General features: G+C 54.5%; 1 protein-coding gene across 3 annotated transcripts in view; it reads right to left on the reverse strand.

Annotated features, from left to right (window-relative positions):
• GLI2 (GLI family zinc finger 2) overlaps positions 1-11008 on the reverse strand; it is a 304945-nt gene extending 293937 nt beyond the window's left edge. For all 3 annotated transcript variants that reach the window (XM_075530227.1, XM_075530225.1, XM_075530224.1), the window contains exon 1: positions 10200-11008. The gene's annotated coding sequence lies outside the window, so the exon portion shown is untranslated. The remainder of the gene's footprint in view (positions 1-10199) is intronic.
• Positions 11009-11648: the final 640 nt, after the last annotated feature.

Consider the following 11648-nt stretch of genomic DNA (forward strand, 5'->3'; position numbering starts at 1 on the left):
GCTCCTCTACCCGCCAGTCTTTCAAAGGAGGCGCTCTACATTTGACAATGGAGGTAACTAAGGTTCGGAGAAGAACGCCGAAGGCGTGTCTGGTTATGAGTTTGGCTGCTAACCGCCAAGTAGGCAGTTCAAAACCACAAGCTGCTCTGTGGGAGAAGGATAGGGCTGTCTACTCCTGTAGAGTTAGTCTCAGAAACTTAAAGGGGCAGGTCTGCCCTGTCCTACAGCTTCGCTATAAGCCGGCATTGACTCCATGGCAGTGAGTTGGTCATTTTTTGGAAGGCTCAGAGAGGCTACATAACCTTTCTGAGGGCACGCAGCTAGTAATAGCAGAGTTAGGTTTCAACCGAGCCTTTCAGCCTAGACCTAGAGCCCAAGCTCTAAGGCCCCCTGCCTCCCTTATAGAAGCCTCCCTTATAGAAGCCACCCTTATAGAAGCCCCAGGGTAACGAAGTTAACCCATACCCTAAATCAATTCTTCTGTAGACACAGCAGATGCTGTACCTGGACAGCTAACCAGCCTTGGACAGGAAGCCCACCCAGAAAGGGAGGGCCGGGCCAGAAGGCAAAGCAAGCAAAGCACACCTGCATGTGTGAAGCACATTGTGTCACTTGCTTCTGGACCCAGCAATCCTGGGACAGAGTGGGGGCGAAGTACAGCAGAGGCAGGGGGCCAGAGCCGTCTCCAGCAGTCAGAACACACCCCACCCACTCACCCTGAATGTCAAAACACACAGAAGGTCGAAACCAAGACAATACGGAGACCAGGCTTTTAGCAAAGAGCCTCATGTGCTACACCAGGTCTTCTCAAGACCCAGACATCAAAGGTTTATAGACCCTGGACTCTTGGGAGGGGGGAGCAAAGGCCCAGAGAGGTCACAGCAGGACCTGGCCAACGAGTGGATATTAATAGGTGACCAGGCCCCATAGGCGGACCAGAACTGAGCCTCCTTTGCACTGACAGAGAACCTGGGGGACTTCTCACCTTGAGGTCTAACCCCATCATAGCACAGGTGATGGAGGCCCCTGCGTCCTCTCTCTGGGTGCTCACCCCCACCAGTCTGTCTTCTTCCTCTCCTTGGTAGCCAAAGACAACGGCACCTACTTCCATGGGTCCTTCCACTGAACTTAGGTGGAAAGGAACTTCCGAAAGATCTGCTCCACCTGCTAAGCCTGGAACCAAAGAGGTCAGTCACACTGCTGGACGTTTAGCTGTCAAGAGTGAGCCAGCCGTCACAACACACACAGTTCCTGGCGCAGCCAAAAAAGAGCCATTCTTATGGCCCTCCAGCCAGAACCGACAGCACATAAACTAAGTCGCGGCTTCAATAAGCTCATTCCTCTCTGACTGCTCCTAAGTGCTGTTGGCAATCTTTCAGGGCAAAAGCAGGTGGCTCTCGGTGTCACCTTAGAGTCTCAGCTACAATCCTACAAAAGAGCACCGCATTTCCATGCTGTTTAGGAGCGGGCGTCCATCGATGCTCCAATAGTTTGGTCATCCTCTGTCTCCAGTTCACCATACAGCTGAAAGTCTGACCATCTGCTCAGGCCACTTTCTTGGGTTGTTTCATCTGAAAGTGATTCCTTTGGTAATGCCCAGTCACCAAGGAGCGGAGGCACACACTGTAAGGAAATGTCAAGCCCCTCCCATAGAGACTGGAAAAACATAGGTTCTTGGGATCCACCCGGCAGTAATTCTCATTCAATAGGGGGTCTGCAGGCCCAAGAATCAGCATATTTAACAATTTCCCACCTGAATCCCATCCAAAATACCCGGGAAGCTCACTTAGAGAAGCTCCCAGACTTGATTCTCAAACCTGCTTTTCTGACTTTACTTGCAGATTCTGATTTAATGATCTTATGCGATTTTCCTTTTTGTATGCCAGGAAATGACGACACGCTTCTAATTCACTGAGGGATTCCGTGGTTACAGTTTCGTTTTATGGGTATATAAATGTACACATAACATACCCCGCATTCACACTTAAAAGTGGGAAGAGTCATCAAGCACATGAGTACGTTTCCTGGATGCACACGGCTGAAGCACATTCTGTTCAAAGCCTTAAAATACATACCTGCAAGCCCCAGCTGACTAACTGCTGAGTCTGATTTTTTCTTTCCCTCCATAAACAAGCCTCTGCAGCCTCCGTCAGTGACCGCCAGATGGGTCTCTTCACCTTGATCTTAGCAGACAGTGAGGGCCAGTCCTAAATATACTGTCACTGCCTGGACACCACCAATGTATCACAACAGCACAACACGCAGCTGTCGGTGGAGACACCTAAGTGATGTGCCTTCAACCTGTCACCGGACCACAGTGACCTCAATTTTTTGAGAAATAAAGTCAAAACTCTACCCTTATCTTCAGAGATGTAAGACATGTTTATTTATGGGTTCTTCCCTTACTGGTGTCTAGCCTTCAGGAAGGTCTGTGAAGGCCACCACAGGCTGCGTGGTTCCCCTAGCTGCACCAATGTCCCCAATCTACCTCCACACTCACCCAGTGACCATGGGCCCCAAAGAGCTCTGGGACGGTGACCAGAAGGACATGGCATAATCCTCAAGAAGTGTCCTCCCTCTACTTTCCCCTGAAGCAGAAGGCAAGGGCAAAGACTCCCCCTTTTTCTCCCACACTGGCCCTCCTACTCTGATAGCCTCTTTCAAGCAGGCTGAAGAGCAGCGGGTGCTGGCTACAAGGAACTGGGGGCTAGAGGATTTGAGAGCGCCCATTTGCCAAACCCTCTGCTGCAGAGACTCGAAATGCTGGGCACCCAGCCCTTGAGGGGCGACGACTCGCTCTAGTTGATAATGACCCCAAAGGTTCATCCATCAGTCTTATTCTTCTCACCTTTCTCCAGAGAACAACCTGAAGAAAGACGCTGTCTAAGAAAACCTTAACCGTTACCGGGCTCAACCTATACCACGATCATCTTCATAGGTAATTATACAGTGACTTGCTTTTAAGGAGCGAATGACATAGGCGGTGAAGAAGGACATCAGAGCCCTGTCAGCCTCTTCCTGGCACAGTCAATGCCAAGCTTTAAGGCCAATTCATATGGGAAACCGTTAATTCCAAAAGAAGTTAGTTCCGTCCTGCGGTAGTTATATGATCTGTTGTTAATTTGAGAGGATTAAGAGGGAAGGGGTGGAGTTCAGCCTGTCAATCAGGTCACAGCTTGATGACCTCATTTGGAGACCCGAAGGAGTTAAGAGCTCACTGGAGGCGGGCCACAAACTGACTCCCTGGGAGATGTTCCAGCTGAGAAGACACATGGATACTCTAGTGCCCTAAGCTGAAGGACCCACGTAGGGACCTCTGTCAGCTCTGAGACCCTTCCACCACCCCTGGATCCACAACTTTCCACCCACGGGCCTGTCAATTTCCTGCATTCGGCGTCACTGCACGTGGTTCGTGAGTCTGAAGAGGACTTTATACATTGGTATTGGACATATGGGCCAATATCGGACTTATGGACTTGATCTGGACTGGGCTGGGATGTTTTCTTACAATTGCGCTTACATATAAAGCTCTTTCGTGTGTGTGTGTGTGTGTGTGTGTGGGTGTGTGTGTGTGTGGGTGTGTGTGTGAATTTGTTTCTCTAGTCAACCCAGACTGACACAAGTCCCCTGCATGAACACAAGCAGCCATTTGCTCAGGGGCCAAGTCCAGTGGGTCAGGGAAGGACAGGACTGGAAGCGGAAGCCGGGAGGAAAAGGGATGCAGGACGGTGCACGCCGATGGCTGCGATGGAAAAGCTGAAGCCAAACGCGTACAGATAATCGAATGTAACACTAGGGCCTGCTTTGTACCCCTCCGCCGAATTCCCAATGGAAACTTCAAAATAAAACAGGAGCTCAGCCCCATAGATATCTTGATGGTCCGATTTGAATCATTTACACACGTGTGTGTCCTCCCCAAGACAGGACTTTGTAAGCCTGCTTTCTCAGGGCACTGCTTGGTGAGGGGTAGATATTCCAAGAGAGAATCAACAAATTAATTAAGAGCCATTTCCTAGCCATCAAGGCCTACCGATCCTGCATATAGATGCACACTAATCTCCTTATCTCAGATTTAAAAATACAGCCTGGGTTCTTGGTTTTTTTTTTTAACTTGCCACATAATGCATGCGCTTAAATATTTGAAGTTGAAATTATTAAGTAAATCATTTCACCTGCACAGCTTTATTTGCATAGCATTAACTCATGATGGCAGCTAAAACAAATTCATCACATTCTGTATATTAGAAGCTGATTTATGTAGGATTGGGGAAAAAAAATCACAAGCTCAAAATTATGTTGACGTGACGACCGTGCTCAACGGAAAAAGATCTGTCTCCTCCCTTCTTCGCTTTTTCTTTCTTTTTTTTTTTTTTCAAAAAATCATCCGAACAACTGAATTATGGTGAGTAGGAAAAGGATCTGAGGCGATGGAGGAGGCTGGGAGAATGACTGATGCTGGCGCGCCACACGTGTGGTGGCCCCCTCCACACACCCTCTCTCACACACACCCACTCTCCGGCTCTCCAGTTATTCATGTCAAGTATGCCAAAGATACGCTGGGAAATCATTACCATTCATCCCCGCTAACCGCCATTAAATTTCAATCAATTCAACTTAGCACAAGTGTACTTGAGCCGCCCTGTAAACGCGGCTCCCAAGTCGGCCTGACTTATGGCATTGTCCACCGCACAAAGAGGGCCCGCTAAGCATCTGGGTCCTGGGGATGGATGCTCATTTAACACCCCGGGCTCGGGGTCTTTCTTTCCCTGAGTGTCAGCGGAGCTCCATTCCCTACCAGCCCCGTGGCTTCTTCCTTCCATGCCTGTAGGGTGGACGGAGCCCAAGGCCGCGCACTTGGCCAGTTTCGCAGACAGAGGCGAACAGAAAGTTATCGGATCGCATGAAAAGTTTGGCGACGTGGTGTGTCTCCTCACTCTCCTGAAATTCCCTCACTGGTCCTGCAAACTGTAAGCTGCCTCCCTCCACCAGGAAAAGGGTGAGAAGGGCACCCCAGTGGGAAGCAGGGCATTCCCTCAGGCCCACCCTGCGGCAGCACTGTGTGCAGGGGCACCCACCTCCTGGTAGGAGAGGGCCCTGGGCGCCCGTTCTGGGCCCACAAAGGGCGGCGTGGAGCAGGCCCTCTGCTAGCTTGCTTGCTTCCTCTGTCACCACGAGCAAGACCCAGACTCCCGCCACTCGCTGGCGGCTGGGGCAAAGCCCCTACAATGTGGGCATTGTTCAGCCGCCAACTAAGCGGCGGGCAGGTGGGAGGGCCACTGGGCCCTCACCGGGCTCACCGGTGCTGGCTCGATGAAGGAATGGCTCAGGGGTGTGAATGGCAGAAAAGAGGGTGCGGGGAGAGGGACACGGGGTGGGGGGAAGGGCACAAAGGAAAGAGGGGGACAGGAGAAGAGAAAACCCAGGGCAGAGGAGGGCAGACTCATGTAAAGAGTTGCCCAGGAAGTTTCTGGAAAGAGCAAGAGTTCACCCCTTTCATAAAAGGAAGGACTCCAACTCAGCTTAGTTAGCAAAGCTTAATCACACCAGGGGCTTTGCTTAATTACAGGTCTGGGAGCTGCATCTCCAGGGAGGGAATGAACGTCTAAACTGCCAAGGCCCAGGCCCTCAACTGACTGGTGAGGTTGGGAACCCCAAATACCCCCAACCTCCTCAGCCACAAGCCCATGGGCCAGTACCCTAGAGGGCAGGGCTGGGGTCTGCAGTGCTGTCCTGAAAAAGCCAGCCTAGAGATGAGCTTTGGATGGTCATCTGAGCCAGGAGGCCAGGCTGAGCTGTGTTGGCCAGCCTAGCCTTTCCAGGAAGCAGCAAGGCTACTGGCCTCGGGAGGCCCCACCTGCCTGTCTGGGCCCCCAAGTCTGCAGCAAAGCACCACCCCCACCCCCAAGTTCAACTCCAACAGAGCCAGGGGCCCTTGGCAGAAAGCGGGTGGGGGTGGGGGGATCAATCCCGGGCTAATGAATAAAAAGTCCCCTTTATTTCACTGCTGTTTTTGGTTCATTAAATTTTCCACAGATTTGCAGCGAAGAAAACATAATCAATAAACCCTGACAAAAGTGAACGTGAGAAACAGGGCAGAGAATGGAAAGGGGAGAGAAAAGTGACATCCGATCACAGACTTCAGGGGCAGATGACAAGCTGGGGGCTGCCTAGGAATCTCAATGGACCATCCCCCATGGCAGCCTCCCTCCCCCAAGCTCAAACTCTTCATTCAAGACAACCGTAAATGCACTAAAACTTTTTTTCTTATGCTAATGGATGAAACCTGGCACTCACAGTTAAAACACACTTCCCAGTAACTTGGGGCTTTTTTCTTCCCTTCACAAACATGCACACACACAAATCCACATTAACATATTCCATCGACACCTACGTTCAAAAATGTTTTCCTACATCCTCTTTGGTCATAATTTAGATGAGTTCTTTCCCCTGAGAAGTATTGGGTTTCTATTAAAAAAAACAAAAACCAGAATCCGAAAAGAAAGTATTATTAAGAGGCTTTTGTTAATTAAAGAAATATGGAAAAAAAGATACTGAGTCTGGAGAAAGTATGCTATCATTCATATCAAAGTGTTCTTTAAACATAGTTCTGAGTGCTAGAGCTGTTATTGGCGTGTTCGATATTAAATACACAATGATTTAATATTTTAAATCATTTACACGCTCAAATTAACATGCGATAAAATGATTCCTTTTTAATCAGGTGTTTATTTGAAAATCATAAAGTCATTTATTTCTACCCCAGAGCATTATTAACTGTCAGTGCCCAACGACCCTTCTCCCCCCCCCCCCTCTTTTGACGGAAGGCTCACTCACAGGATCATCAGAACAGCCTTATCTTCTCCTGTTCCAGTAAGTGAGTCTCACTGAACCGGCTGGACATTCCTGGTGTTGGGAAGGTCCCCGATTTCGCCTCTCTGAATTTTCTAGAATGAAAGAATCCTGTTTCTCTTTGGCATTCTTCCTGTGTTTCGTCTGTACAAGTCTCTGACACTCACGAAAGAAGAAAGGAACGGGCCTTCCCTGGGGTTGCTTTTCAAAGGCCCAGGCCCAGCAGGAGCAGCTGCAGCTGTCCAAAGCAAGGTCCACCTGGCTGTCCCTCGTGCACCAGGGCCACACAGAGGCCCTGGTCCAGGTATCAGCCACCACCACCTTCAAGATGCCCACAGCCCCAAGCAGGCATGACACAGATGAAAGGATGAAAGGAAACTCTGGGGAAAACACACACACACACACACTTTCCCTGGAAAAAGGCAAGTCGCCCTAACCCTTGAGTACACAAAAATGGAGGTGCCTGGGTCTGAGCTCTGTGGGGATCACAAGCGCTTCTGAAGTGCCCTGGACTACCTCCTGGCTTCCTTTAAGCGGGGGGGGGGGGGGGGGGGGGGGGGGGGGGCTGCTGGCATCTCTGGAGTGGAGGTTTCCCTGTGAAGGCCGAAAGGGGCCTGGTAGAAGAAAGGTGTTTATTAGGCAAATACCCAGTTTTGTCTGCTGCCTGTGGAATCCCTGGGTTTGCTAATCCAGCCCCGGGGGCTGCACTGTGTACAGGGCACTTGTGGGAGTACAAAAAGCGTGAAGTATTTGTGTATTTTTCAGTCTGCAGTGCAAACAAGCCAGCTACAGTACACAGCCCCTGAGACCCCGAAAGCCAGGCAATAAGCAGCTAACCAAGGAGCCCTGCAGCCCCGTCTCTCGATAGGCAATCAACGGGATTTCTTTTCTGTTCAGTGTTCTCTCCCCACATGATTGCAGTACCCCTGGGAAAGTGGAGTGGCTCGCTTCCCCACTTCACCTGCCTCAGCCGGAGCCCACCCAGTCAAGAGCTGGCCTAAGGCCACAGCCAGGACAGCGAGGGTCAGTAGCCTGAGAGTTTCGGCCACAGCAGGCTGGACCCTGTTCCATCCCCATCCGAACATTCCCCAAGAAGTATAAAAACATGTCCAGGCAGTGTCTCAAAGCAATCCCACCTTCTTCCTTGTTGAGTCCTGCCCTGGCCTGGGAGTTTTGTCCCCTCTCACAATGTCATATGAACAAAAAGCGAACTGGACACAACTCTCACTGGGACCAAGGTCAAGTCACCAGAGGGCTGCCTCCTGGGTAACTGGGCTCCTCATCTCGTGGGGCTCTCCCCCAACATTACATTAACACTTCCCTGCCCCCAATAGCTAAAGAGCCTCATGAAATTGATGTATTTCTCAACACAGGGGGAGGGGAGAATACACAACCATCCTAAATATTACAAAACAGAATTAACCTTAAAAGCTCAATTTTCCATCCGGGACAGTTTGAGTGAATTCTCAATCTAGGAGACAATAGCTCCACGATAACCTTCCATCATGGGAGCGCGGAGTAGTCGGTCAAGGAAACTGAAAGCAAGAGAGATCAAGAAAAGAAAGAAAAAAAAAGTTTAGGGAGGTCAAAGAGCAGGCAGTCCTAAAGGAGTCCAGTTCTAGAGGTGCAGTCCTGGGGCACACCCTCAAACTCCACAGAAGCTGGGTGCCCTGGCTCCCTTGGGAGTGCTGGCCCAGGGGCCACAAAAGAATTTCAGAGAGGGCCTGCCCCCGTCCAGATCCACAGACAATCCGGGAAAGGAGGGAAGGAGACTGGCGTCCAGGGAGGCAAATGGACACGGAGCCAGTTGGTAGGCAGGTGAGGCGGCTGGACTAGCTGGAATAAACAGCCGTCATCACGCGGACCCGTCGGCCGATTCCACCTCGCTCTGCTGCTGTATATTTTGGGTTTCGCAGTTTATTTACTTTCTGGCACCGAGCCCCCAGAGCATGCCAATACAATATTTGCTTAAACACTAGTGTACGCTGCTTGCGAGGGAAACGTTTACTTTCAAATTCTCCAACATCCCCCAGAGCCTCGTCTGCAAACACTCTGGCATTTTACAACTGCTCCCTTTATCTGGGGCGGTCGGGATTAAACCTGCGCACGCCCGGGGCGGGCGCCCGGACACAGCCCGGGGCCGCTCTGCGCCCAGGGCCTGCACCGCCCCGGGCCCGTCGCCGCGCCCCGAGAGGGACACCCCGGGCCCGGAGAGGGGTGCTGCGCAATCCCCTCGGGCCCGAGGCTGGGAGGCGGTTTCCTCGGCCAGCCGGCACTTAACGCTGGGAAACGCACACAAAGTATACAAAGGGAGGACCGAGGAGCGGCGCCCTCCAGGGACCCGGTGGCGGGAACCAGGGGCGAGGCGTGCGGGCTGCACCCCCGGCGACCGACGCAGGAAAAGTCGCGTTTCCTAGGAAATGACAGTGATGACCGCCGGGGAGTGCGGACTCCCAGCCCCCACGACTCCCTCACACTCTCGCACGCGAGCACACGTTCCTTTTTGCCCCTCGCGCGCCGTCCCCCCACCCCCACCCCACCCCCAAACACACGCCCCCGCCCCCCTCCGGCCCCCCTCGGTCGGGAACGCTCAGGGCTCTCTAAAGCCTTAATAGGATTGGCGCCCCAACTCTCTCGGCGTCTCTCCCCATCCATCACCCACGGATCAAGTTGCAGCAGTGGATTTTTCAAATTCCTTAGCAAATAAACTTGTTGAGAGATTGCCCCGCGGGGGGGGGAGGTAGGGGGGCTAAAAGTGGAGGTGGGGTGGAAGGGAGAGGTAGGGGGACCCTAAGGCTGGGTGAGGGATCGGGAGCGGGATGATCCTTTGGGGAAGTCTGGCGGCTCGGGCAGCGCTAGGCTCCGGGATGGAAAAGCAGAGCGAAGCGGCGAGGCCTGGGCAGCTCGGCCCGGCGACCCCGCCGAAAGGGGCCAGAGGCCCGGCCAGGGCGAGGACGCGGAGAGCGAGGAGGAAAGAAAGGCGAGCCCGTTGGATGCGGGCGCAACCGAAAAGTTTTCCAGGCGCGCGCGGGACCTTCCCAGCACTCAGCCTCCAGCCTTCCCCATCCCCGGGGGCCAGGCCGGACGGTGCACCCCTGAAGCCGCGGTGAGCGGGTGAAACCACCCCTGGCCAAGAGTCCCAAGCCCGGGAACATCCTTTACAACGCTTGGCCAGAGCCCTGAATGGGGCTAACCCCCCTCGCCCCAGCCCCAGCGCCCCCATCTCCTAAACACCGTGCCCCGAGCCCCGTGCTTGGGCCCCGATCCACGGCCGCACGACCTCCCCACGCAGCGCGGCACCCCGAGGTCCGGATCGGGGAGCCTGCCAAGGAAAGAAAGTCCAACTTTACCGAAGGAGACAAAAGTTTGTCTTTAGCACACAGGTGGCCTCCCGGGCGCCGGCCGAGGGCTGCGGGCCCCCATCCCAACTTGGCGGGCGAGCGAGGCCGGGGAGGGGGCCTGGGAGGGCCGGCAATCGCGCAGCTCCCGCGGGCTTCGGGGCCCGCGCTCCTCCCTGGGGCGGCCGCGGCTCCTCCTCGCCGTCCTCCGCGTCCTCCGACACCGCCTGCTGCTCCTCAAAGTCTCATGGAGGAGAGTTTGGCAAAGAGTCCGCGCTGCCGCGCTGCCGCGGCCGGCTGGCTGAACGCGCCCGCGAGCCTGCGGCGCCGGTGCTGCGCAGCGCCCCCGCGCGCCCGGCGCGCGCACTCCCGGTGCCACGGGGCGCCTCCTCTTTCCAGCGCCCGGGAAAAGAAAGAGCACGGAGCTGGGAAGTTTGAGTCGGGAACCCAGGAGCACGCCAACGGCCGACACTTCTTTAAGGGGCCAGCGTGGGGCGGGGGTGGGGGGCGGTCTTTAACTCAAGTCAGATGAGTTCCGGAGGCAAGACTCCAGGACTGCTCCATTCCCAGCCTCTGGGATCCTCCCCAGGTCCCACTTCCCCTCCGCGGGGAGATGCTCGGGCCGCAGGTCCCCGGGAGCCCTCTTCTCCCGGCGCGCGCACTCCCGGTGCCACGGCGCGCAGGCCACGCCGAGCGCGCGGTTCAGCTCCCGGCCCTGCGCCCGGGCGCCCGAAGGCCACGGGCGCCTCCTCCTTCCAGCGCCCGGGCAAAGAAAGAGCCCGGAGCAGGGAAGTTTGAGACGGGAACCAAGGAGCGCGCCAACGTCCAACACTTTTTTAAGGGGTCAGGGTGGGGCGGGGGCGGTCTTTAACTCCAGTCAGATGAGTTCCGAAGGCAAGACTCCAGGACTGCTGCTCGATTCCCAGTCTCTGGAATCCTCCCCATCTCCTACTTCCCCTCCGCCGGGAGATGCTCGGGCCGCAGTTCTCCCGGAGCCCTCTTCTCCCGGCGGGCGCCTCCAGCGGAAGCTGGGGCGGGAAGAAGCTCGGCCAGGACCCCGCATCCCACTGATGGGGCGGGGAGGTTGGGGGCGCCTGGCAAAGCGCGCAGGTGCCCCCGAGTCCGTCCTGCGCCCCACGCCCGGGCTCCCACGTCGCCATCTGAGCGCCGGTTGGCAAGAAGCCCTCTAGGTTGGGTCCATGTATGATTTGTAAGGGAGGGGTTTTGTTTGGTGGTGTTTTAAGGAAACTCCGCTCGCGCTGCTTCAGCCAGATGGAAGTAATCAGAATCCCACAACAACAGAGGAAGAAAACACCTCCTTGAGTTTTCGGGCCAAAGAACAGGGGGGCTGGGGGGGGGGGTTCAGCGCGGGGGTGTGTGTGAAAGAACTGGCTTAAACTCCCTGAATTCACAAGTCAGAGCTGCCAGGCTTGCACTCTCATGGGAGGCACACGACTAAAG

The sequence above is a fragment of the Tenrec ecaudatus genome, chromosome 13 (assembly GCF_050624435.1).
Source record: "Tenrec ecaudatus isolate mTenEca1 chromosome 13, mTenEca1.hap1, whole genome shotgun sequence".
NCBI lineage: Eukaryota > Metazoa > Chordata > Mammalia > Afrosoricida > Tenrecidae > Tenrec > Tenrec ecaudatus.